We start from the raw sequence: 27,644 nt of genomic DNA on the forward strand, positions 1-27,644 counted from the left end.
GTATTTCTATAAAAATTGTTAACATCTATGCACTTAAATTAAAGCTCAAAGATCACACTATTACGTAAAAATAATCCTGAAAACCTTTTACAATACAATAACTTCAGTTCCTAAGAAAACCACGACTAAAATCCTCGAACATTAAAATATCTGCTTCACATCGAAACTCGCCCCAACGTTTCTCCAAGAAAATAAAAATCTCGAAGCAAAAATAGATTCTCCTTGTTGAATTAATCGAAAAAGAACTCGCGGCGAAGAAGTTAATAGATTCCGTTTCGAATCCGGGCAGGTACGGGGCGATCAATATTATAATCTGAGAATGAAATATCGGACGGAATCGATCACTTATCTGGAGCAAGGTAAATCGCGGGCCTGATGCGTTTCCAGAGCCATCTTATCTGTCACGGTCCGATAAATCGTGGCAGAAAGCGAGTCTGAATAAACGAGACAGCCTCGTAATACACGTTACACCGTCGTGCGCTCGGTGGATACGCGAAATAAACGATCCACACGGGGCTAGCCATCGCCAACATCGGTGTGTAGGCGACTTACGTGGATTAAGTTATGGTGGACCTTGCTGCGTGCATGGTGCAACACCCGTGATCTTTTGCACCGTGTTGCTAGTCGATACCTCGGATGCTCGTAGATCGATCCTCCGTGATAACTCGTTTCCTCTACCGTCCTCGCTGCGCTCTCTAGCCTCTCGCTGCGCAACAATGAGTCCACGTTTGACTGAACGGGGCTCGACTTTGTCGAGAAAACCTGAACAATTTTTCCGTGATTTTTACGCGGAAACAAACTTTTAATATTCATAAGATAATATATTTTTGAAAAGATATGTGTCTATTTCTACGATTTATCATAATTTATTTTTTGAATCCCTAATTCTTGTTTTATCAAATCTGTAAAATATTTTCTTTGATCTAATTTTCCTTCCTTTTACTTTGGTTTGTGTAATTATTTTAATTTATTTTCATCCAATTTAAATTTCCTCATGCTTCACTATGAGCTAACGTGTCTTTAAAAAATATATTAATAGAAATTGATAAATAAAATGGCGAATAACCGCAGGCATACTGGGTTATATTTTTGTTAAAAAGACTAATTATTTTGAACGTACTATAACTTTAAAGCCTTGTTATATTTATTGATAAAACTATCCTACTTCAAAGGGTTAGACTCAGCAGAGTTATGCATATTCATAAAATCGTCTTTGATTTCCATATTGGAAAATAATAATTATCGAAATAGCCGATGCTCGCGCATAGAGCAGGCAACGAAGCAGCATTCTCGAGGCTTTAATCGTCCAATTCTTTCGTTACAGAAACCGCGATCGCAATCGCCCAGCTCCCACAATTTTCCCTAAACGTTATTATCGTAATAAGCGGAAACGATACTCCGGCCGACTGTGTGTCGCAATCGGTACCTGCCTCGCAATCGCGACCTGGCTCTCGCCGGTGTTTTGCGGTATTAAAAAATCACCGCTATGATTGCCTTCTTTAATAAGCGAACCGGGGTCCGGCCGTTCCGTCTCGCGGAGAGATTCCTGGGACACTACTGATATTTCACTTTGCGCCACTTTGTTGCCGCTTCTGAAAGCTTCACCTTTTCCGCCGCGGCGCACAAATAGCTTTCGAACGCGCGCGATGGTTACCGCCGAAAAAAGCATTTCGCGTTTATATATACACCGTTCATTAGCGCGGAGTACCGACGAGGCCGGGGCCCCTCTCTCTCTCTCTCGTCTTCCTCGGCTCGTAAACTCTCCGGTGGAAGTCAATTATTGCGTGCTGTCAATTATTTCGCCGGCTGTAATTAAAATTAATGAAGAAGTGACGGTGGAAGTGCGCGTCGTTCGCAGTGATGGGAGCGGGATCGGCATGTATACTTATGAATATCAATCAATACGATACTGCACACCGCGGCACTCGCTTTGATAGGCGTGCTTGGTGCCCGTTACAACAAATAAATTCCACGGATAATTGAATTCGAATTGTTTTAATTAATAAGGGAATCGCGGACGAGCCAAGTCGTTAATAACGTCGCCGATCGTTCGATTCTTTCCGTTCCGAAAATGGCTAATAAATTACGTTATCGTTGACGTTCGGTTCATTGTTTGAAGGCAGTTTACTGCGTTTGTTGCAACAGTATTGTATAAACCGATCGTTAATACCAATTTTTATCAAACGTAAGCATTACTACGGATATATTTGTAATACATAAAAACTGTTCATGCAAGCGCTAATTATTATTAAATAAAATAGGAATTAAATATTATTATTAAGTGATAAATATTAAATAAAGTAATAGATAAAGTATTAAACAAAATAGGTGCAAGCTCTAATTCTACAGAAATTAAATTACAAGTGAGAATAAAAGAATAGCCCTTGGCAATTTATACGTTATATTTCTAAAAATCTGCGCACGACGTAAATAAATACATAGCTGTCCACAGTCCGGTAATAAATGTGAGCAAATTAACCTATTACTTGCTGGCGATGATTAAATAGCGTTTAAGGAGTTTTTATATTGTTAGAAAGTTCTGAATGACTGCGGCAATCTCAATTATGAAGCAAGAAATAATTCTAGGCAATACTGTCTAATATCTCCTCTTTTTTAACTTACGTTTCTTAGAATCGATTAAGACAATTTTCGCACTCATAAAACTTGATAACAATGTCGTCAAATGGAAGCTATAAACTCGCTAAATATTATGCTACGTGTTATTAATTTTGAGCAATTAAATGCGCAATAATCGCCATAGTTTGCAACGCTGCTGGTGAACGTGTTAATCGATTGTCCATCGCACTTCTATTTAAAAAATACTATCACTGTGATAAAGAAATATTCTACTTAATAATAACAGATTATATTGTTTTTAAAGAACCCATGTTGTTTGTTAATATAGTATAATAATTGTCACTGATTTGCGACGCTGCTAGCGAACTAGCAATCGCACTCCTATTTAAAATATCCTAGCACTGTATTAACGAAACATACTAATTAATAAACAATTATATTGTTTCTAAAGAACCCACATTATTTTCCAATATACCATAATAGTCGCTAAGAAGACCCATTCAATTATTTACCAGGGTAGCTGTCGGCGATAGAACCCGGCGAAGTGTCGAAATTTATCGAAACGCGGCGAGATCCACGATTAATTATCATACTATCCAATCATCGGGATTGTTCGCAGGTCGGCAAATCGGGTCCGCGGATTTTGCGGCGCATTCCCAAGCCCCGGCGCGGCGGGTCGCAGGTGTGATCGAGAAAGTCATCGATCGGATCGATAGGCATCTCGTGGAAAAGTTCAATTCTCTGGCGCCACGTACGGACACGTGACCGCGGAAAGTGGGGAGTAAAACGCCGGTGGAAACACGCACGCTTCTCACAAACGGCCGATTCCTCCTCGCGGACAAGCAGCGCGGAGGAGAGACACCTATCTAGCGCGGAGGAGAGACGCCTCTCCTCCGAGGGAGAGACACCTGGGGTCACGGTGTGCCGTGGCGCTTTGGAAAGGTAACTCGCGAACGATGATATATGCCGGCGCAAAAGTTGACCGCCCAGACGCCGCCCGGAGACGCCTTTTAAAACAATACCGGCGCGACGTCGTCGTTCCCGGCCGTTTTCCCTCCGCGCCGTCTACCTCTCTCGCCGAGGTGCCGTTTCTCAATGAGCTGTAGCGGTCGGAGAAAGCGTGGGCCGCGCCGAGGAACGGCCCAGTCGTTTACCGCGAACGTCGACTTAATTTCCCTGCTTTGTAACGCGACAGTTACACGGAAAAATTTCGTGACAGCCGTCTCTCGACGAGGCTTAACCAGACACCGGCGCTTAGAATGCGGATTTCGTGCGCGCGCGGAAATGTTACCGCTCGCGATGCGGCCGATTTTTTGGCCCGCGGCGATGTAGGCGACTAGCGGAATTCGTGGACCGTGTTTGGGAGGAGGAGCATCGATTTTTATGGGGGTGAATGCGGGTCGAGTTCACGATTTTTATCAGAAAGGGTAATCTCTTGTCACTGCAATAATACATTAGTATTACATAACATTATGTAATCTATGAAATATGATTTATTTCAATTGCGTTGAATCGTCCGATTTTACTGTTAGTCAAATTGTTAAATTTGTCTCGTTTTATTAAGAAATTTATTAAAGGCGTGGTAACGTAACTGTGAAAAATATCGTCGCAAAGGGTACATTTCTCTCACGTTCACAATACTGCTGAAAAATGATATCTCAACGCTATATATTTTTATGAAACGTGTACAACAAATATTTTAAAGTTAAATCGCAATTTTTGGAAATGGAAACACCTGTTGAACAATTATAAAGCTCTACGCGAAGCTTAAATTTTTCTCTTGTCTACAAAATTAAGAAAAAAGTACTAATGCATTAGAAAAATATTAATATTAAAAAATTGCACCCTACTATATTATTAAAAATATCTAGATATTATTAAAAAATGTACATGAAGCTTGGATTTCTTCTCAGCACGACGAAATATTTAAGAAGTTAATGTTGCTCGCGCACGAACAATTCAAAGTGTCCGACCATTAAAGTGCGCCGCGATACGAGAATTTCCATGGTAAACGCTCGCGTGATGCAATAAACTCGGATATACCGGGAATAAATAATTGACAGAGCTAATGATGTAGTAAGTATGTCAACGGGATGTCTCGGGTTTCTCACAAGGGTTTACGGAGGACCAGGGACCCCAGTCCGGTTTGGTAGAAGATAGACAATACAGGAAGTAATAAGTTACTTATCAGAGCCGTGTATCTCTAAGATCCCGCAATGCCCTAGAGTCCTTAACCTTGGCGCCTTATGGGCTCGCGATTGCCAATGCGAGTGGTAATGAGAGCAAACTAGCACCGTACCGGCCAGGTACATTGGCGGCAATCTTCTTTTCTCTTCGAACGCAGAAATTAAATTGAAATATATGTATTTTCACGTTTTATTCTCTTCTGTTTATATTAATGACGAATAATCTACAATATTATATCACTATTTATAGTTAAATAAAAGATTTTTATATAAGATAAAAATTATCTATATTAAGAGCAAGAGGCAGGAGTTAAATATAAATATATATTTCTTCTCTTGAACAACTTAGTAAGTTCAAAATAATTATTTGAAAGTACTTCATTGTTTTAGTAGTTTAATATTTAATTTAACAATTTAAGTTATAAATGCGTTTTTATTAACGTTTATAGCCTTTCAAATGTTTTCAAATTATCAATATGAACAGTATCTAATCACACATCTGAATAAAAGTATTTATTATAGCAAATATTTGGTCTACCGAAAAATCCTCTCTGCTTTTAAAAAGAAAGACAAGCAATAAATTTTGTAAGCACCTAATTTTTATTATATCATTATAATAATGATAATAATAGCGATATATGAATATTATTTTCGAGAGATATATGTCGCGACCTAACCTAAAATTTCTGCAATCCTCATCAATGTCGTAGAAAAAACAAAAAATCTTAGCAAAATATAATTATCTCGACAAATAGTATTAAAAATGAATTTTCAAAGGTGATAATAAAGTGAAACTATTAAATCACGCAATCGTATAAAACTGTCCCGGTTTCGCGCTGGGGTTCAAGGAGCATGATCTAAAACCGTGCGGTAACGTATAAAGAATGGATCCATAAATCGCATGAAAATATAAAATGTCGCGCGGAATAGCGAAGATTGGAGTCCCTCGAAGGCTGCGCCGATGGCAAAAGATTCTAGCTTTACACGAGCTGGCTAGGCTGGTTATCGCCGCTATCGGGCATGATAGATGGCGGGCGGTGGCGCGATAAATCACCGGGTCGCGCCTCGAGGAGGATCTACGGACGATCCATCGCCGTGGCCGGCGCGGCCCGTTCGGCTGTCGATCAGCGGCGGCCGTGGCCGGAACGTGTTGCCCGATAACGATCGACGACGAAAGTATTAATTATTATTTGCTGCTCGCGCCTTTCAATTTGTTTTGCGGGGCGCGCGGCCATCGTTTCACTTTGCCCGCCGCGAAAGTGACGAAACTGCGCCGCTCTGCGCAGCTCTGCACAATTCTGCACTGCTCTGAACTGTTCAGAACTGTTCTGCACTGTTCTGTATCGCTCTCTGCACCGCTCTGGAGCACTCCGCGTAGATCCGCTCCGCTCCGAAGCGATTTCACTCGGCGCAGATAAATCATCGCCGTGGATTCCGCTTTTACCGCGGCGAGCGTAACCGAGACGAGGACCTTTTAGAGCCCGCGCTCCGGCGTGATGATGAACGACACCGCGCAGGTGTCGAAAGTGAAAGAGAGAGGATCGCTCGATCGCCCCCGTAGATCCTACGGGGGTCCCTGCTGTCGCCTTCCAAGCCTATTCTACTTTTATCGCAGGGCTGCGACGGAGAACGTTCATCTTCGAGGAAAGAGCTCCTTTTGGAATTTTTATTGACTCTGCCGGTGAGTGTACATTTGGGAAACTTTTTTTATAGTTGGATAGGGTTTTGAGGAGTATACACAAAAATTGTCAACTATGCGTGCTTGGTTTTTGATTAGGTGTGATTATTTTTTTGAGGCGATTCTTTTGGAGAAAATTGAGAATAGATCTTGGTCGATGTACGTGTTTCCGAATTTTTCTTGATCGAATGGCTAGATGTAATTTTTTTTTATTTTTTTTCTAGATATTAGATAGTATTTTGTGGATTTATATAAAAATTCGTAGCGCAAGGAAATCATTTTTTGATAAGATATCATTTTTTTAGAGAAATTCCTTTCTTAGAGCTTTTCTCTCGATAGAGTCAATAGTGATTGGAAATTCACGCGTGTCTTGTAGCAATTGCCATAATCGAACGACTAGAAATAAATTTAAATAAATTTTACTATAGTTAGACAGTGTTTTAAGGAACGTATAAAAAATGTACCAGCTTAAGAAATTAATTGTTTAATAAGATATATAATTACTTTCCCCAGACCTACCCTTAACAATCTTTCTCTAGCAAAACTGTCATCGATTCTCAATTAACTCGCGTCTTTAAAAAATTACAATAATCAAACCACTCAATAAAAAATTTAACAAAATTTTTCTATAATTACATAATACCTGAAAGAACACACAAAAAAATACTCAACCCCGAACATCAATTTTTCAATAGAATACAATTATTTCTTTGCGCACCCTATTACGAATCCTTCGCAAGACCCGCGACCGAGAACAATACTCGCTAAAACTTGTAAATTAGCCGAGTTTTCGCTCGTGTTCGATCAAGATACCGTTCAAGCGGTCCCTTTTGTTCGAGCGACACAACGATCGCATGAGTTACAGCATGATCGCGAACAGCAGCGAGCGAGCGGAGCTCGTAAATTGAGACACGGTCCGACGTCGAAACGGAAAAGGAACGGAACGGATTAGGCGTGCCAAAATTGCCGGGCCGCGAACCGAGAGAGGAGAAGGGAGGGGGGGGGGGGGGGGGAAGGTACCACTTGCTCGGCCCGTCGTCGGCGTTCCCCGTGTAATTAACTAATTCAATAAACACCGTAGCAGTGACAGCGTCGGCCTTCTACGCGGCGCGGAGCAACCTGTCATTACACGGACGATTATGTCGTTAGTGCTTCGGTGATTTTAAACGTGCAATTAGCGGAAATCACCTCGGCGACATTGTACGGACGCGGGGCTACCTCGACCCGCGCGCGCTCTCGTGAAACGGGGTAATAAAATTGTCGCTCTTGAAACGCACCGGCGGACGGCTCGATAATTAAGCATCCGCGCGAGCCGCTTCCACTTCGCCGCTTCCGTCAACGTGGAAAAGTAACGTCTCTCCTCGCCCCATTAAATATACTGATTTAATGCGGCGCTTCGCGGACTGCAATTGCTTAATCATTTTGTTTAAACTTGCCACGCTCCCAACGTATTAAATATATTATTACGGACTTGTAATATGTACGTGTTGCGTTACGGTTGAAATATATCGCAATAGCGGAAGAGGGTTAATTAGGGTGTCGGGTTGCTGGAGCAATAATTAAGCCTAGAAAGGTGAGAGTCGTAAAATAAAATTTCACAATGCTGCTAGACATTTTTCTTTGGAAGACTATAACAGTCGAGACGAAATCATAGGGCGAAGGTGCCAGGTGATCGCGAAAGCTGCATCAAAAATTCTCTATGGGTATGATAACATTGTTAGGAATTAAATAGAGCAGATTGTATATATAATTTGTTAAATGTAGTAAATAATTTTAAATTATAATTTCTTTGTATTAGGTATACATTTTTAACCCCTTTAGGAATTTTTATACCTGTTTACGCTTTGAGAAATTTTATGGAGACTATATTAATTTAATCTCAGACCTCTTCACTATATTATTAGTTTAATAGTTTCGTAAATTATCAGTGATTTTTTTAATAATATAATTGGCAATAAGCACTGGATGCCTTAAAGTCCTACTATACCCTTAAAGACTTTTTAATTTATAACACAGAAAATTCCTATGTCGCTTCTAAGCCTTTCATAAGCCATTCAGAAGACATTCATTATTACCATCAACAAAAAAAAAAACAAAAATAACAAAAAATTACTAAATTTAGTTGTCACGTAAAAACTACCATATGATAATAAAATAAATTGGCAACTCCAGTCGCAAGCCTTAAATACTTGCAAAAGGGTTAGCTGCCGATTGGAATCACCCACATAATTATCACCGCTCGTCGCAAATTAGAAGATGAAGACCGTGGTGGCATCAGGTGCAGGAATAATGGCGGTGATAAACCGGCAAGGCGAAGAGGAACGCGGTGTGAATAGGTGCGCGGACTTTGAGTTGATTAGCCGTTCTTATCGGGCCGGTGTAAATTATCTTCTTATTTGCGGTGGCTGTTAACAGAATAATCGGCATTGTAATTACCGGATGGAAAAATTGCGGCGCTCGGGCACCGAGACACCTGCGGTGTCGTGGCGAACATCGCCGCCATAAACATCGTCCGAGGGGACGACTCTATCAGGCCGGTCGGTTTTCGCAATCGGCACCGCGAAACTAATTATCGAGATCGGTAATTGGTAGCCGGAGCCAATCTAATTTCCAAGCAGGGCGTGGTGTTGCCGCTCGATCTCGGTTCGCGAGAGAGCCATCGTGTTCTCTCTCTCTCTCTCTCTCTTCGCCACGGTCTCGCTCTTTCTGTTCCCGAGGGATATCTATCGCGACTCGATTATTGCGGCCAACCGGGCGACGGTGCTTATCAAGTCATTAGCTCGCCATTACGTCCCGCGCAACGTTTGTTTAACCCGATTCCGGGACTCTCGATTCCTCACGGGGCCCTCGCGAACGCCGGACAATCGTACGCCGCGAGGCGAGTGCCTCGAGAGAGAGAGAGATCTCCGGGGCTCGTTTCGGCTAAAACCGACTTCGTTGAAGCGTATCAAACGATTCCATGATAATACCACGACCGGCGAACCGCCCACGCTGTAATTAAAGGGTCAGGGGCTAATTATTGGCTTCCGTGGAAAAATCAACCTTCCTATTCCCGGTTCCTTCGGATTTCCGGCAGTGCTCGCTCGCAGTTGCCGGCGCTCGGTATTGTTTCGCCTAACCATTATGCCTGTGCAAATATTTATTCTTTCTTGGGTTTCGAGGCTTGAACGCGGACGTATGAATGGAGCTGGAGGAAAGTGGTTGTCATAATCGCAGATCTTTAGGAGAAATAGAAATTAAATCTGACGAGTGAGATAAATGCGAGCCAAATTGGGTGAGCTGTGACGCTCACTGGTCTTTTAATGTAGAATTTCGGAAATCTAGGTTTAGGTAAGATTGTGGTTTGGTGTGTCAAAGTAGAGATTTCATTCTTTAAATTGAGCATAAGTAGAGTGATGCACGATTTTTATATGAGAAGTTATAGCGGATCAAAGATGACGAATCTTTCTGCTAAGATTTACTGTACTTTTATTTCTGATGTTCAGTGTGCTATTGGTGTTATTAATTTTGTTACTTGGAATATACTTTCGACGAAATGATTTAGGTTTATTAAAGTATAGACTTCGACCTTTAAAATCAGTGTAGGCGCGTTATTATACGATTTTTTTAGACGATGTTACAGAAGTTTGAAGATAGGCGATTTTTCGATTAGAATCCAGTGATTTCTTAGTTTTGTCAAGTTTATATCGCTTAAACAAAGATGGTAATTAATTTATAACGTTCCTTAGCTGTTTATACAAATTTTAACGCAGTCTTAGTACAATGATCTATAAGAGAAAAGTGTAAGAATAGATGATCTCCTGGCTGGAATAATTAAAAGACGATTCTCCGCGTCAATTACGCATAGCGCTTCTGGAAACATCAATGCCTCTGACACCTGCACAAGCGATATCTCCTCGCGCGCGCCTAATTCTTTTCGCAAATTCTCAGCGGCTCTGAACTTCAACGTTGCATTAATAGCAAAACACCTTTATAAAATCAATTTATTCATTATTTTTACATATCATTATCCATTTCTATATTTTTTAAATATTGACGTCGACAACAAATTTTAAAGACTTTAATCTTTAAATCTATAATAATTTATTGCAATACTTTTAATTTACTACCAATACTTTAATTTATCGATCAAAACGTGTTCGCCTAGAATAATAACTAAACCAATACATATACGAAAAACAAAGCCACCCTTGTGGTATTAAGAAAAATCGTAAAATCGAAGCGCGGACACCGTCTCTCAGATTTCGAGGTTCGAAATGATCTAGTTTCGTCGATCCGATCGCAGGGCGGAGGGCTTGGTTATGGTTCCGAGGATTTAGATTTCGAGTTCCCCGTGCCGGGAGCGTACCTCGGAACTGGTACCGTCCGCAATCCCGTGTTCCCGCGGCGGTGTTTCGCCGTCGTTCCGCACGAGCGGCCTGTACAAGATCCCGCGCGGCTGGGAAAAGGTGGCCGACGACGCTATGCCCGCACGTAGGAAGTAAACACGCCGGTACCTGGAACGAGACCACGGAAATCGACGACGGCCGGCCGGCCGGCCGGTTGCGTCCGCCCCAACAAAAAGCAGAAACCGCGGCAACGATAACCCGCGGACGGATGCAACCAGATACACCGGCGCGATAACTGGGAATCGGCGCGGACAAGCGCGCGCGAATCGATTCGCGGCCGTGATAACGCCGCGCGCTGGATTTATGTCGAAACGCGTGAAACGTCCGCGACCCTCGGCCAATGATGGAGCACGCGATCGCCGGCTGTCAACCGACCCCGCGAAGTCAATCGGAGTCGCGATCGGCGACCGAAGATAATCTCATCTCGCGACGGAATCGGAAACTGATGTTTTCTGAGCGGGCGTCTTCGGGAAGACGTGTTTATCTGACGCGTTAACTGTGTGAACTTGCTCGTAATATCTCATATTAGACTTTAGATCGGGTGAAAATGTTCTATGTTCGTTGTAAGACAATTAATTAATATATTAGTTGAAAGTATCGAGTATGTAAATTAATTCTTTGCACTCAAAGCTATTTTGACTGTAAATTTGAAGTAATTCTTCTGGCTTATAGTATTTTTATTTTATATGGCAAAGTATATTTTATGCATATGAGATTGATTCTTGTGATTGATATCAACAGTTTGACTTATAACAATTTTTTAAATATAAATATTGTTAGTGTAAAAAAATTATTTTTAAACGTAATAAAACAATTTTATTGGTACCCTAGTCTCACCACTCAAGTGCAAAGGGTTAAATTAATATTTAACTACAAGTTAATTATAAGTTAATTTTATATTTAACTATACGTTGAAATTTATTCAAATTTGTCAAAGGAAATAAATAATTAAAAATAATCTAACTTCATATTAAATTAATTAAGCCACTAAGAGAATAACTCAATATAAGAAGATAAAGAGAGTTTCAAAAAATTAAATGCTATTACCATAAGAATTCTGAGCTTCTGTATCGATAAAAATCTGTTAAAAAAATTTCTTCTAATACTAACCTTGATCTTAAAAATCAAGATGACATTTCTAATACAAAAATATCAAATAGAAAAAATAAACTTGCTCCGTCAAACAATGCCACAAAGCAATCGATAAGAAACCCCGTAATTCGACCAGCACTTGGCATAATCGTTTTAACGACCCACCCACGACTTCGATCGAGTATTTTTCTGAAATGGTAGAAAGTCAACCTATCAATATAAAAATCTCGCATAGATAGATAGATCCACCTGCTACGCGGACCCCACACAGCATTCCGTTCTGCCCCGGAGTCACCGATACGCTTTGGCATTCGGTTTTTAAGTTCCCATGCCGCGAGGGGATTAACGCGTACCCATACGGTTTCGCGTCGGACACGAGTCCGCGGCGGCCCCATTATCATTGGATTGCGAATAAACCCATTGGAGCAATGGTATATCGGTCCGGGTCTCTCGATATTAAATCCACTTAGCGGTGAAAATCGCGAGCGTACCCGAGATCGTATCGGGGTGGAATTTCTCGGCCGCGAAATCGTGTGAATTGTACCTGTCGATCACCGCGCGCGATACATTCGCGCCGTGTCCGATGGGGAATTTCGTTGCGGCGTTACCTATTTTCGGAGCTCGCTATGCCACGGAACGAATTTTCGATGCGGTTCTGGCGCAACAGTTGCATTTCCTGATTGGAAACGTTCCCATGTCGAATCTTTTCAATGGAAAGCAGCCTTCCGTTTCGGACCGCGTTAAAACGGCCGCATAAAATCGTGCGGCGAAATCTATGATCTCGTTTTAAATGGGAGACCTCAATCTTCAAAACTATGACAATTAAAGTCACAGAAAAATTGTTTAATCAACGCAGACACGTTTGAAGTTGTAAGAATGGTTGTAATAGAAATCTATGTTTCAGTGGTCTACTGAAATGGATTTCAATCAAACTGTGATAAAGTTGCCGGAAAAAATCGTACAACAAAATTTGTTATCTCATTTTAAAGAAGAAACTTCACTCTTCAAAACAATGATAATTGAAGTCGCAGAAAAAATTTTTCAACCGTCAAAAATGCATTGAAAGTTGTAAACGTATATGGACTGTATATCTGTATTCTGGTGTTCTATTTAAAAAGATTGATGCTACTCAAACTATAGTAAAACGATCAAAATAAAATCGCAGAAAATAACAGATTTATGTACGAAAGGCTTGGAAATGATTTTTTGATGAGGAGAAGCCGCACACGAGACCATTATCTGTGTGTCAGCCAATTTTCCGCAGATATCGGGCACCGGTTATTATACCGGTGTTTCTCGGATCGGCCGCGGCGGCACGCACCGTTACGCGCGCTTTTCACGCCGCATAAAGCCGATCGTTACACGCGCGCCGCGCACCTAACGAACGGCTCGAATGTCCGCCAATGATAAAAGTAATCCCCCGATCTAGATTACGAGCACAATGGGGACCTCCGGGCGTCTTTCCACGCCGTACGCGTTCGAGCGTACGCACCGCGGCCGCGGCGCGTTCGTATTGTGCCACGATTGCCAGGAGAAAACGCGGACGGGGACGAGCCGCAGGAAATAAAACCGGTTAGAAAAAATACTGCGCCGAGTTTTCTGCGGGGACTGGTAACGCTTCGGGCGAGACAATTTGTGCTTTGCGAACGGTGGAAACACGATTTTCTGCGGTTAGCGTACAATGAGCGCCGCGATGGAGCCTTTGATCTCTCATTTGGTTCTTTTTTTTTTAACGGAAAAAGAGGTTGCGCCGTGATTGTGGCACGGTGTGTCAAAGTGGAGATTTCACCCTTTGAAACGAGCATAAGTAGAGTGCTGTACGATTTTTGTAGGACTAGTTATAACGGATCAAAGATGACAAAGCTTTTGGCTAAGATTTATTGGACTTTTATTGTTGATATTTAGCGTGCTATTGTTGTTATTAATTTTGCTACTTGAAAAATACTTTTGGCGAAATTATTTAGGTGTAATGAACTATAGGCTTTGACCTTTAAAATCAGTGTGGGTGCATTATTATACGATTTTTTTAGACAAAGTTACAGGAGTTTGAAGATAGGCTAGTATTTTTATTAGGATCCAATGGTTTCTTATTATGGTTAAGTTTATATTGCTTAAACAAAGATAGTAATTAATTTATAATGTTCTTTAATTGTTAATAAATATTTTAAACGAAGTCTTAGTACAATGGTCTATAAGAGAAAAGTGTAACAATAGATGATCTCCTCGTTAAAATGACTGATAGACAATTCTTCACGGCAATCACCGAAAGTGCGTCTGGAGACTTCAATGCCTCCGATACTAGCACAAGCGATGTCTTTTCGCGAACTTTCAGCGTCTCTGAACTTTAACGTTGCATATCAACAATTATAAGTGAGAAGCAACAACTTTAACCATACTATAATTACTAGCCTAAATTTTTAATGCATTTCGGACATAAAACAAATAACTAAAAGTCCAATACGATTAATAAAATTAAAAAATATTAACACGGTACTTGCACGACACTAAAATTATCGCAGAAAGAATTCAATTTCAAAGTAATTTCTGCCGCTTGCAGCAAATTTAAAAAATCCTTATTACGCATATACAGTCTAATAATCACGCTATTCCCGTATTATACCCATTTTCCACAATTCTCGCGAATCGGCAGCATAATCGAGCAGCGCGGAGCAGACCGATCGCGCAGCGGCCGCTCGAAGAGCGAGATCGGTAGCTCACGCATTAACAGCAAAACACAGAATCGAGCGGTTCTGCCGTTCTCGTTAATAACCGCTATCATGGCAGTTTTTCCTTGTGTTTCTTGCGGTCGCGGCGCTACCGGTCGAAAAACCGCATACTTACAAACACCAGCAGCAGCAGCAGCAGCAATAATAATAACACGCGAGCCTGCGCTTGTTCGGTTCGCGTGTGTGCGCCCGTTTAAACGGCACGCGCGCGCGCGCGCGCGGCAGAGAGATTTGCAGAATGTTGATCGATTATCCGGTACGGGGGAGGGGACGTAGCGGGTGATTATCCCCGCGGGTTTAATTAATTTTCTCTAATCGCGGTAACGACGTGGCGATCGGTTTTCCAGGGACGGCGGCAGCGCGGCGACACACGGCCCTCGGCGGGCACACGGAAAACCACCGATGGCGGCCGACGGACCGAGACAGCGGGAGAGAGCAAGAGAGAGAGAGATAAAGAGAGAGAGAGAAGGAGATGAAGAGAGATAAAGAGAGAGAGACAGAGAGGGAGGCGCCATGCGGAGGCGGAAAATATCGCCTTCTGGCGGAACGGGTTCCTCAGATTAACCCACACAGGCACGCACACACGCGTACACGCGCCGCCGAGATCGATCTTTTGCGAAACACGGCCAATAATACGTCCACGGAGCACCGTCACGCCACCGGTTCCCTACACATCCGTGCTTGTACCATGAACTCTTACGAAAATATCGCCATAGAGCCGGTATTATACGAGCCGGCCACCGATACCTGGCGGCGCGGCCTCGCTTTTCAGCGGCGCGGCTAGGTTTAACCAATAAACGACCGACCCGTGACAAATCAATTATTACGTTCGCGCCCGTGGAAACTCGAGAAACCAGACGCGAGAAGAATTGTCTGCGGCTTCGTGATCGTCCGATGATCATTGTTCACTTGGATGATCGCGGGACTCGCCTGCGTGAACAGACACGCGAACTTTCGATCGCTTTTGTGCCACTCGAGACTGGTTAAAGCACCACAGACGGTAAACCGTTTTATTCGAATACTATGTTCAGTTATTTTTAAAGCTGATGTATGAATAGACCGTTTAATATTTAATAGTTTTGCATTTGTATTTGTTGCCTAAGGAAATTTGTTTTAGTTGATCGAAGTGGAATTGAAAAGTCGAGTTAGACGACGTGGAACACTTTCTTCAAGTTATTAAGTTTTGTTTAATTAATTTACAGATTTGAGCAGATAATTCTTTTATTCATATACAGGGCGTAGTTAAAAGGTTAATATATAGTTTAGTGGTCCTTTTTTACTAAATAAATCAAACTGTCTTTATATAATATGCTCCGTCGTCGATATACAGGCTGCAATCAAAGTGTTATTGTATATTCTAGTATAATTTTTTTACTAAATAAACCAAAGTTTCTTTATACAATATATACTACTATATACAGTATAATCTACTTTATACAGAATATACTAATTTATACAGTCACTAAATCACAAAATTGCTCCAGAAATATTTTACCCCCTAAAATTCTCACTAAAAACTTTGCGCACGAATGCGAAGTGTTTGTAACATAGCATAATTAATTTTAAAAGTATCTTGCATACCAAATTTGTACTTAAAAACTCAATCTTAAACCTTGAAATAAAATCGTAAATCCAGCGGAAATTGTCTGCTTTCGATTCTGACGCAAACAGGCACAGATACTGTGAGAAACATTCGCGACACATAACTCTCGTTGTTTCAATTTATGTTCGACCCGCACTAATTACCTGTTCGTTGGCCCGATAGTTAACCACCGGCTGGCCGCCGAGAATTAATAAATCAACCGGCGATAAAGTGCAAGGATCAGCCGTGAACTCGTCGCTGGTTTCGAATTCTCCCCATCGCCCAAGGTTCCCGGACGTTTTAATAGAATAATCAACGGCATAAGCACGAAACGCGTTCGATGGAATTGTTTCGATCTTATAGATAACGCGGTCGTTAATAACAATAATATCAATAATTATCGAATCATCGGCGTTTCGTCACGGCGATCCGATCCGAGCCGGCGGCGGTTCGTGGGCGGTTTTCGATGCAGATCGAAATCGCGATCAGATTAATTATCACCGTAATCGTATTATCGGCCGATTTGTCGAGCGTCGGCCGTTTCAATGCTCTCCCTTCTCTCTCTCTCTCTCTTTCTCTCTCTGTCTCTCTTTCTCTGGTCTACGAGGCTGTCTCGAGCCGCCGACGCGCACGGTGCGTGCCGCTCGTTGCACATTTCGTTGCGTAAACGCATTGCGTCGCGCGCACCACGATTTATGGGGCTCGCGCGGCCCGGCCGGCTAATCGACGCCCGATATTCCAGGAATCGCGAGACGGACGCGTGGTCGTGCCGTGAGAGACCTTTTCAACGGTGAAAAACTCGGCTGAAATGCCAGCCGAGCGAAATAAACGCCGCCCTCGAATGGCACTCGCCTTCGTGACCGCGGCGAGCCGATCGCGCGATCGCTCATTCGCCATCGAGGAAGAGTACGCGTTTTTCTATGGTTCTCCATGTTTATAAATTTTTCCACGCTTCGATTTTCTCCATCTTATTTTCTAGTTCCTCATTTCACTGCAATTCAGCTTTTTAGACTCCATTTTGTTTATTTATTGTAGAGTAAATGAAGACGTGTCACGACGACATTTTTATTCGATCACACTTTTCCAGAGTTCGTTTTTCTCTTTATTATAGATTAATCGTCGAGAAAAATGTCTTAATTTGTCGTTTTTGAGCGATTTAATTTTTCTACTCTTCAATTTTCTATTTATTATTTTTTATTGCAAGCTTTAATATTAATTATTGTAGGTTAATTATTTTCAATTTTCTTTGGCTGGATTTTTCTACATTTTATTTTTCTATTTATTGCAGTAGAAGATTGAAAATTGGATTTTTTGTTCATCACATTTTGCTCTATGTATCTTTTTACATATTGTATTAATTATACATTCTAAATTGAAGAAGATGTGTTCAATTCTCGCTTATATTCTACCACATTTTTCTAACCATAATTGTTCCATTAAATATAGACGAGAAAATACAGAAATCGTAATCAACTCTGCTTTTTTAAATCTTGTCAACAACCAAAGAAAATTGCATAAATATTTGCAGTACATAATAACCAATACAATTCCTAAACGCACCTGTTAATTAATCATCGAAGCCAAATAGAACAGTAGCAAATCCTAACCTAAAATTAATACGCCATCACGCGACATTAAATTGCACCGTTACAGAAAGCTAAAATCCATTTGCCATTACAAAATGAGACACACCAGTTTCAACCATATATATTACACAATTCGACATAAACCAGACGGTATAAAAATAACAATAATAATCGCATATCCTCTGGATCAATATTTTACTTCGACCATAAGCTGCCTGGCGATTCGATCTCGCGTAACATGCATCGAAGTCACCGGCGCGTACTCGAAAACTCTGCGCCTCGGTGCGTGTTACGATCGATATTATTCGTCCATTGCGACACCTTGTACCAGATATCGCAGAAAGGTGCTCACGGATCAGATTGCCGTGCGATGGAAAAAAATCGCCTGCCTCGCGCGGACTGGTTAACATTTTCGTATTGTTATTCGTCTAATGTCTCAATCGTTGCTCGCGAGACTCGGCTAGGCTCGAGAGAAGCCTGTAAAGGAATTCACATGCGAGCGCCGATTACCGGTACGCGTTACCCGTGATTTTCTGGTCGCATTAAAATACCAACCTCGGCCCTAGACGATAATATTATTAGCCGGCCGGCCATGCCGACACTTATATGCTAAGCAGGTGTCGGGGGAAAAATCGAGAGTTGAAAAGTTAATCGAAGGCTCGCGCGTTGGAGGATTGCACGGGCAACGTTGCCAGCGGGAAAGTCGTTATGGTATACGGTATACGGTGTCGCTATTGCGCGGGGGATCGTTCAATGCACCTGTGCTTGCCACCGGGATGATTGTTCTTTGGTATTTTAGTGCAGATGAGTTGGTTAATGCAGTTGTATGCAGTTTGATTCGAAGCTGTTTTATTTCTGTCTATAAGTGGGCATTCTATTATTAATTTTACGAATCTGAAGAGTCTTGAAATGCAAGATACAATTAAGGGTCGAAAAAGTAGAGGCTTCACGCTTTAAAATGAGCTTTGTTAAAGCTTTTTATGATTTTGTTTTATGAAGTTGCAGTAGGTTGAATATCAGCAATTTTTTAACTGTGATTTAGGGGTATTTTAAATTTACAATATTACTGTACTATTAATATATTTAATTGACCTGATTTGGAAAAATTCTTTGAGGTACGAGTAGGTCTTGTTAAAGTACAGACTATAGCCTTTAAAATGAGCTAAATTAGATTGTCGTACCATTTTTTTTTGACGAAGTTATACTATTTTTAATATCAAGTATCTTTCGACTACGATTTAATAATCGTCATCATTGGTCCACTATGAACATAATTAATTTTTCCGGTCCAAAAAATCTTTCCAAAAAACGACTTAGGTATATCAAAATACACACTTTATCCTTTAAAATAAACTAAACTAGATTATCGTCCGATTTTTTTTCACAAAATTAAACTATATCAAAGATGAACAATTTTTCGCCTGCGATTTAGCAGTTCCTGAATTTATTTCCACCAATCTACTACTAAAAACATTAATCTTACTAGACTAAAAATGCTATTAAAAAAACAATCACGGTACTGAAAAATAAATACAGACTTCTCCCTTTAAAACAAGCCTAATTAGACCGCCCTACGAATTATTTCCACGAAATTGCATCAGGTCAAAGTTCGACAACTGTTCACCTGCCATTCATCGCTCTTCCTGTACAATATATTTAACAGAGACTTATTTAATGCATTGAATTCGAATAGCATTGCAACGTCGATTAAGTGCTGCTAATATCGACAGGGAATTCGCCGCGGCGATCGCCGATCGATTTCGTCCGAATTTCGACGTCCGTCGTCGCGCATGTCGCGCGGGAGAGCCGCGGAACGTATTAGAAGCGACAGTTTCACCGTAGCCGACATACGGTACGCGTGTCGTGTCGTAATGGATCGAGAATAATGGCCCTTATCTAGCGCCAACGAGCGTGCTTTAATATGACGAGAAAATATAAGGCTGCCGGTCTCTCTCGATACGATACCGCATGCTGGGCGCGAGCGCGCCGCGGTTTTTTCCCCCCCTCCGCGCCGCCCCGGCAAACGGGCGGCGTTTCTCACAGCGCGCGAACGCGTTTGCCGCACCGGCAAAAATCCCCTGATTACCCTCTTCGCAGTCCGAGCGAAATTAACGGATAAGCTATTGGGGCTTTATTTATCGTCGCGGTATCACTATTTTACTTTCACACTTCGGTGGAGAACCCGCGCGCGCCGGCAACGGAAACCGATTAACCCAGATACCCACATCGGAATATACAGTATCCCTCACGTGGCCCACCGTCGATCGTTCCCCCTTCTTTTTTCTTCTTTTCCTTCTTTTTCACTTCTACCCGCCGTCTTCGCTATGGTGTTACGCTGCTAACAATACACAATGAGCCTCCGATCAGCCGTGATACTTGGCTGTTTCGAGTCTACTTTGCAACATTTGTTGCACCAGACCGGCCGGGTTGCTTAATCCCCACGGGGCGGCGGCGGCGGCGTCGGTTCCCGTATTCAGATCGGCGTTATAGTTCCTTATCAATCTCGATTTCAATCATAACACAATGCCAAGAGGCTTTGATTATCGAGTATCGCGGACAGGGGCATTCAACGGCGACGCCGACCGTGACTGCTCGATTGTTTTGCTGAAATCCGCGGTCATTAATGCGCGCCAAACGGTAAATACGATTGCGCGTTCTCCCGCGCGGAATGAGGAATGGCTCTCGCTTTTGTTACCGGCGATTCTATTACGGATCGATTCGCGAACTACGGGCGAAGTTCTTGTTCGTCCTGTCTCTGAGAAATGTGTTCTGTCTTGTGTCGATGCGTTAAATTAATTATAAGCGGTTTAAATTAATAGAATTGTATGGACTCGCGCGGAAAACGCTATTTTAATTCGGTGACAGGGATAATTAAATTAAGGTTATGTGGAGGATATTTATACGAGGTAGAGACTGTTTAAATAAATTGTAAGGAGCGTAATACAGATGATAATATTTTTTAATAAGTTTTGTAAGTTGTAAATAGCATAGAAATATTTTTAGCTCTACTGACGTCTTTATAGCCTTATCTTTGACCTAATCAATTTCTATGGCAATTAAACGCGCAGACTCCCATCGTCAATAATTTTAGTAAATTATAAACAATATAATAATCTTGTTAAAATATTCCAACGAAGTCTCTATTATTATTTCGTGTACTCATTTTTGTCATAAATAAATATAATCTGAAGTCCACTAATAATTAAGAAGAAATAATGACCTAAGAATTAATAAAATAGATCCCCAATCATAGAAACAAATTTTATAGTATCGTTGACTTATTTTCAATTAATCAAAAATATAAAACGAACAAATACCGTATTATTCAATTTTTTTATTTGATACAATTCCTCAACCAAATTTTCATTCCGAAATCTGCAGTTTAGAATTAATATTTGACGACCTGCAATCTGCACGAATATTTTCGCACCGAAAAATCCCTGCCCTTAATTTCACGGTGTAGAAAGGTTAATCATCCGGATTTATAGCAGAAGAGACTGAATCCGGTGCGGGATTTTTCGCCAGCCGAGTATCGTTAGCTCATTAAGTATCCTCCTGCCGATACCCGGCAATGATTTACGCCCACGCGGAGGGTAGTATTTCACGCGTTAAATTGATAATTCGCGCGCGAGCCGACGATTACCGGTATCCAGCGGCATACTAATTAATTGCGGCTCGATCATTAAATCCCAGCACTTAATTTCGCGCGTGGCTCCCTGAGTTCGGCGATACGCTCGCGACCTGGAGCATGTCTGTCGCAAGAAAGTAGACACGCCGAACATTAATGCTCGTTTTGCACAATTTTACAGCGCTGTAAACATTTACAGTTCACATAGTTCATAACTAAATCTATAATGGTTATACAGATTGAAGGTTGCGCTTTAAAATAAGCCCCTAAATATTGAAATACGATGGCTTTTAACTGTTTTATAAAACAAAGATGGGGGACACGTTATAGAATCATGGGGTATTTTATATTATTATAAAGTCGATAGCATGACTCTGTTTCGAAATTCGATAAAATGGTTAGAAAAAATCGTATATTCAAATTTCGGTACTCGTTGTAAAGAGGAGACTTTGATCTTCAATTTAGTATAGTATATGTTCGATAAAATAATTTTCAGAATTTTTTTAAGATATTTTAATTTGATATATTTTTTAGGAAAATCGTGTCTTTTATTTTCTGACTGCACTGTTATAACAAAAATTATTTCCGATGTTATAAAAAAAATTATAGATAAAAATGAACATATACGAATAAAAGTAGAAGCTTCGAGATATATATTGGCGTTTAGTTTATCGTCGTAGCAAATTTTGTAATGTAATTGCAGTAATTTGAGTAATGGCAATGTTTGGAAAACTGGAAGTTCGTCGACGCTACTGTAAGACCTTCTCGCGTAGAATCGCAGAAGCCGCGGTCTGCCGTTCTTCCTGTATTTTCCTGGCAAGAGGTGGGAGCCCCACGGATCGGCCGGTGGAACGGGGGATTCGCGGCGCGCGGCGCGGCGTTATCTCATTGGTTAATTGCGACTGTCAACCGGGGGCCAGTGATTTACGGGGCCGCGGGCGAACGATATCCCGGCGTCCTTCTCGTACCACCGGCCATCCTAGATTATCGATTCTTCTCGTAGAACCAGTTAGTTAACACGGCCGCGAACGCGCAGAGCAGATTCCGCGCGCCATTCGGAGGACCGTAATGGACGTGTAATAATGATTTATACCAGTTGGCCGGTGAAATCGCGCGCGACTCGAGTTCGTGGAAACCCGGCGGTTATCTGCCGGCTTAACGTTTCTTTAAGCCCCGGTCTCAAATTGAAAATTATTTACGATTCGACCGGCCCGAAGATACGGAAAATACGCGCGCCAGCCGAGGAAAAATCGCAACCCTTCGGTGTCTCGCGCCCTAATGAACTCATGCCTTGTCAAAATGTCTGCTTGATTGCTGCTTCCATGATGTTAGTTAATTGAACGCTTAGTAATTGTAACGGGAGAATACTTTGCTAGATTAGGGATCAGCGGTGGGGGTTTATGTCTATTAGAGTACAGGTTTTGCCCTTTAGAACGAGCCTAATTAGATTGCTATACCATTATTTTTTACGAAATTATAGTACGGCAAATATCTGCAATGTTTCGCTTGTGATTTTGAGGTGTTGGAATTTTCATTATCAGACCACTATTGACATCGTTGATTTTGCTAGGGCAAAATTATTCTTCAAAAATCGACTAGGTGGTATCAAAGTAGAGACTTCTACCTTTAAAACAAGCCTAGTTGCATCTTTGTACGATTTTTTTTAAGGAAGTTATGATAAATCATAAATTAATCATTTTTCGCCTGCGACTTTGTAATTGGCAAATTAGTTATTTTTGGTCTGCTATTAACATTGTTCATTTTCACGGACCAAGAATAGTGTTTCAAAAAAAAAACAACTAAGGTGTTTTAAACTACAGACTTCAACCTTCAAAACGAGCCTAATCAGTTTGTCGTACGATTTTGTTCTCCTAAATTATACCATATCAAACATTAACAATTTATCGCCTTTGACTTCGCAGTCGTCGAATTAATGATAATCAGTCTACTGATTTTCACAAACCAAAAATAGTCTTCCAAAAAAAAAACAAGCGAGATACTAAAAACTACAGACTTCAAGCTTCAAAATGAGCCCAACCGCATCATCCCACGATTATGTTCCACGTCGCCGCACTAAATCAAACGTCAACAATTTCTCGCGAGTGATTCATCGGTTCGCGTATTCTCATCGGCCTTATTATTTATTCGGTAGGAATATTCGCGGAAGAGATGGTCCCGGTAGATCCTGCTTTATTGAATTTCGCATCAAGAGAATTATTGCCCGGGGTGGTACGCATGAAAGAAGCAATCCGCGATTGTCCCGCAATATCTTACTTCGATCGGTATCCGGTAATACGTTCTTTCGTTGTGGCCGGGGTCCGCGCGCGACTCTCCGCAAAGGAAAAAATAAAAGGATAAAAAAGGAACGAGAGGGAAAGAAAGAAAGGAGAAGGAGAAGGAGCCCCGAAATAAAAGAGGAGAAAAAGAGATGGCGCGCACGGTGTGTGTGTGGTATCTGGCCCGCGACCTTATATACTTTTTTATTGTGCTACGACGCCGGTGTACTGGCTGCCGCAGATAGCGCCCATTATTCTGCCTCTTACGAACGACATGCGGACAATGAGAAACATGGGCCCACCCGCGGTTTAAGTGTCCCCATTGAAACGTGCAAATTCTGTTGCGATAGCCGTTCGCCTGCACCACGGCGATCATAGACGCTCCAATTACCTCGGCCGGCGTCGTTATGGCCGCCGCGGAATGCGAACGTTCGAAGAGGATTTTCATCGATCCCGTCACGAAATCCGTGCATTTCTCTCGGAAATATACTAATAACGTTCTATCGCTTCTATAATCATTGGCGAGACTGAAGAGATGACTGTACAGATATACCAGTTCGATGCTTTTATTAATAGCCATGGGGTAAAATTGTGTAACATTGTAGACTGTGAGTTTTATCCGTTTATAGCAATAATATTTATTTCTTTTCCGGAATATGAATATTGGATACATTTCTATGAAGGAATGTTAATTGTTCTCTGAGAATATTGTTATCAAATTATTTATAGTGTCACGAAATTAATTTAATTTAAATAGCTTCTGATTAAATCGCTGTGACGTTCGACAGTTCGTTAAAGGAGATTAAAATAGATTAAAATGACAGTCACTTAATAATTACATTTATTTCAGCTTAGTATGTTCTAAATTATAATTAAACAGTGTACTTTTATGTAAAATAAAAATTGTCTGAGTTAATTGCAAATTACCAAGCTGCATAGCAATTTCATCCATCGCTCAACTGTTTTAATTATCGCGATGGTATATTTAAATTATTTAAATATTTTCACTGTCTCTCTCTCCGTTTCTCTCTTACTATATATTGTCTTCTACATATTTTTATCAGAACTACAAAAAATCCCCAGCCTAATTATAATACATTCTCTCATAAATAAATATAATTTCAGCTGAGATTTTCAAAAAATCAGAGATCAATAATTACGACCTGAAAAAAATAATTTCTCCAGCATCAATCCATGGATCGGCGTGTCCTCGAATACGCGTTATCATCGGACAGTCATCGTGGTCATCGTCACGTCATCGTAAACGAAAGAGCGAACGCGTGTCTCATGACCGAGCAGGCAAACGACGCGATCAATACCGATAGACAATTCGATTACGACGACGCGGCGCCATTTGTTTCGCGAATACCGTAGAACGAGGGACATTCAATTCGCTGAACGGTCTCATTATGCAGCGTCTATGCACCCCGACGCGAATACTATGGAAGAACACAGTGCTCTTTGATACTAAAAAGTCCCTCGCAGGCATCGCCGGGGCCCCAGAATGCCCCTTGAATGGACCCATTTCGCTCGACGGGGGTTCACCGGTAATACGTGATCATCTTAACGGACGCGCGAGCCGCAGACGCGTACAATCACGACGAGATATTACGTCCGTTATGTTATTCCGTGTCCCGTGTTCCGTTTGCCCTGCCCAACCCTCCTCTTGGAAACGTTTCATTCGGATCGAGAGCGATCCTTATCACCTAGACCGCCGGATTTCATGCATTCGCAGCGTCTTTGATCTCTTGTACGATCGATCGCTATCTCGGTCGGCGTGTGGCGAAAACTATCATAGAATGAAAAGCTGGCTTTTCATTATATTTTAGTAATTTTCTTTGTTAACTCTTTGGGGTATGGTGGCATTTAAAATGGCTCAACTTTTTGATTTATGGTAATGTATGGTGGGGCATTTTTAGATCTGACTCGTAATGTTGCTATTCATCTTTTTAACTATTTAAGTCTCATTTTCTAATAACAAATTCGCTTGAATTATTATTTGTTTATGATTTAATATGCTCTCAAAAAGAAGATTCCAATTTTGTTTGATTAGAGACGCGACAAAATTTCTGAGCCACGTGGGTTTATTTATTTTTTGAAATCCTGTGCTTTAAAGAGTTAAATGATGATCCAAGAGCTATTAGTATATAAATAATTGCAGCTTCCATAATAATTATTGAAGTCGTTGTTGAAAGTTCTTGCAAATAGTGCGAAATTCCAAGTAAAATAAAGAAATCCTTTTTTGACTCTCTTCCACCTAAATCGATATACTTGTCTACAATTTATAACTTTATTTTCTCGTAATAAATAATTTCACCAGAACGAAAAATACAATTAAAAGAGCAGAAATTTTATGCAAATAGTTATACAATTTTCTAAATATAGAACTTGCTCAGAAAATTGTTATAAAATCTTGAAAAACGCCAGAGAAAATATCAAATCATCTCTCGCCTTTATCTCATACTAAACAAGGAACACACTGTACATAATTAAAATCATAAAATTAACAATTAAGTTTAACTACATAGAACTAAAATTAAACTCAGAAAATTAAAAGTAGAATTTTAAGACGTGGAAATTTTGCTTAAAATGTTAACATATGGTAGCAACAAATGCCTACAGAATTGCAATCGTTGACCGCTGACCAAACTGTAGAAAGTTGTAACGTTGATAACGCGGCTCAGTTAAAATAACATCGCACCTATGACACCGCGAACATTTTCAGGCATTCCTGGCCCACGAATTCCTCTGTCCACAAACGCAATCGATAATTACAAGTGGACACTAACACCGTTGTCCCCGGTAACGTTGTTCGCGGCTCGCATTCCGCTCACGGAAAATTCCCGGCTGTGTTCCATTAGACGGTTCCATTTCTGGTGGCAATAACGCCGGCGAACAGGCGTCCGTGAGCCGTAACGCGCGTCACGGAACAGCGTGTATCCTTGGCGCGGCGGTGTAATTAATATAATAATACAAATACCCGCGACACGTAACGACGTAATGGCGGATACGGGGCACGGCGCGGCGCGGCGGAATGGCGCTCGCGCGCAGATCGCCGTGAAATTGCCGCGCGCCGTGGAATTTGGAGCAGGTGAAAGAGACATCGGAGGAGCCCTGGAAGAGAGGATCGTCGATCCCTGGCCGATCCACGTCCCTACCTGCAACTACCTTGGGATCGATCAAATCGATCGACGGTGGTGAACTGTACCCGTATACAGGGTGGAGGCGAAACCTTCGCGAGATTCGATGCTGCATTGTTGCGAAAGGGAAAATTAATTTTCAGAGGGCTCAGGTGAACTTTAAATCTTTTTATCTAAAATTGGTAGACTATTTTTTTAAACAAGTATGTTAGTTAATAGTACAAGAGTTGAATGATGTGTGGTAATATTTTTACTGTGAAATCTGTAAAAATACCTGTGATTTGCAATTGAAAAAAGACACGATTTTTTAGTGTCCCAAATTTTCGATTTTGATGATAAATAAATAAGAAAATTTATTAGATAAAAATATTCCGTTTATCTACTATATAAAGTCATGTATAAATCTGCAAAATAATTAAACAAATTATGTTACAATTATGTTAAAATTCTGAAACTATACTTATTGTACAGTATACTTCAATATAATAAATATACTGAATGTCTGATGCATTCATTTCGGAAATAAGTACATCGAACCATAAACATAGAAAATGTTAAAAAAATGTCGAGATACTGTCTTAACATATCCAACATATTAATATAAATAATAAATATAAAACCATCGGTTTTGCTAGCAATAGTTACAAGATTTGCTAAGAATACCATAAATAAAAAGAAAGAAATCGTGTCAAAATTATAAAATGGACCTCGGAAAATTAATCGAATAAATTCGTCCACTGTAAAAATATTTACGTTATGCTATGTTATATAAATGTGTTTAGGCG

The sequence above is a fragment of the Augochlora pura genome, chromosome 3, assembly GCF_028453695.1.
Source record: "Augochlora pura isolate Apur16 chromosome 3, APUR_v2.2.1, whole genome shotgun sequence".
In the NCBI taxonomy this organism is placed as follows: Eukaryota; Metazoa; Arthropoda; class Insecta; order Hymenoptera; family Halictidae; genus Augochlora; species Augochlora pura.